General features: G+C 41.6%; 1 non-coding gene across 1 annotated transcript; it reads right to left on the bottom strand.

The window, feature by feature from the left end:
• Window positions 1–953: 953 nt before the first annotated feature.
• TRNAQ-UUG lies at window positions 954–1,038 on the bottom strand. The gene has a single exon. It is a non-coding gene; the product is annotated as a tRNA-Gln (tRNA).
• Window positions 1,039–1,430: the final 392 nt, after the last annotated feature.

Here is a 1,430-nt window from a genome sequence, read left to right as displayed (position 1 = left end):
CTGTGTGGCCACTTTTACTCACAGTGAAATCTTATGTTTTGTCATTTGAAGCTGAATGTCGGTGGAGCTCTGGCTGTGCGATCCTGTGCATCTCAGACGTGGGATGCAGACCTCCCGAGCACTTTTGCATTTCTTTCCGCCAGGCAATACAGACTGGGAAGAGTTTTGATATTAACTTTCCATTTTAGGGGTTCCAAGCCCATGAAGCACATGGTTATGCATTTTTCAAGGGAGACATTTTTTTTTTTTTTTTTTCCCTACCCAGAGGCCAGACAAAGCAAGCAAGCAAGCAGGACTTTTCATTGTCAACTTAGGCCAGCAGCTGGGTCTTTCTTCCCTTTCCCACCTTTTACTAATGGTTGATCCCTTCAAGGCCCGGGATTTCTGTAGAAGGCAGCAATTTCAATTCCTTGCCTCGTGCAAGTCAAAGGAATTTATTTTGCAGCTAAGCCATCATTCGAACAAGAGGGTTAAAGAAACACCTCGAAAGACACAGACGTAGACAGAGTCACCACGAACAAATCATTGCTAAAAAAAAAAAAAAAAAAGAAGAAAAAGAAGCAAAAGATTTTCATGAGGGGGAAAGATATTTGAAGGAAGCAACAAGAATTCAAATGGAAGAAGCATGTGAACAGAGAAATTGGTACGTGCGTCAGTAAAGCTGAAGAAGAAATCACTACATGTTTTTAATGAGAGTTAATTAAAGATGCATTAAAAATTAATGGAACAAAGATACTGGACAATAACAGCATGTAAAGTGGAGATCATATCAGGTAAGATTCGCATGTAGCAGAAATCACAATTAGAGCTGGCTTAAACCATCTGGAAAATTTTACTTTCTGATTTACAAGAAATACAAAGATAGGTGGCCCTTGGGCTGGTTAAATCAGGGACTCCTCGAGAGGGAGACACAGAATCCGAAGCAGGCTCCAGGCCCTGAGCTGTCAGCACAGAGCCCGACGCGGGGCTCGAACTCACGAACCTCGAGATCGAGACCTGAACCAAAGTCAGACGCTCAACCGCCTGAGCCACCCAGGCACCCCTCAGATCACTTTTGTCTGTAGATCTCTTTGTTCCACCCATCTGGAAATTTCCATTCATCACCTGGAAAAACTTTCTTCGGCATACGTACGTGTATTTTTTTTTCTCCCTAAATTGGAACTCATGCTGTAGGTACCATTTTGCTATCTGTCCTTTAGAAAATATTCATCATTAGAATGTTCAGCACTCAGTAGAAGAAAATCTTTGATTTCATTTTTCATTTTTCACATGGCTGTTTCGGAACTGTGAAGAGTCCTTAAAAAACTTTGACTCAACCAACAGCTTAATGTAATTCATTCTCATCTGTTCGCTCCAATCAAAATAAGGGAGGAAATGTCCACCTACAGAAGGTGGAGGGTTAGAGAATAAACAAGCTGGTGAATGTTCAC

Source organism: Leopardus geoffroyi, chromosome X (assembly GCF_018350155.1).
Source record: "Leopardus geoffroyi isolate Oge1 chromosome X, O.geoffroyi_Oge1_pat1.0, whole genome shotgun sequence".
Lineage (NCBI taxonomy): Eukaryota > Metazoa > Chordata > Mammalia > Carnivora > Felidae > Leopardus > Leopardus geoffroyi.
This window is presented reverse-complemented; position numbering and strand designations above follow the sequence as displayed.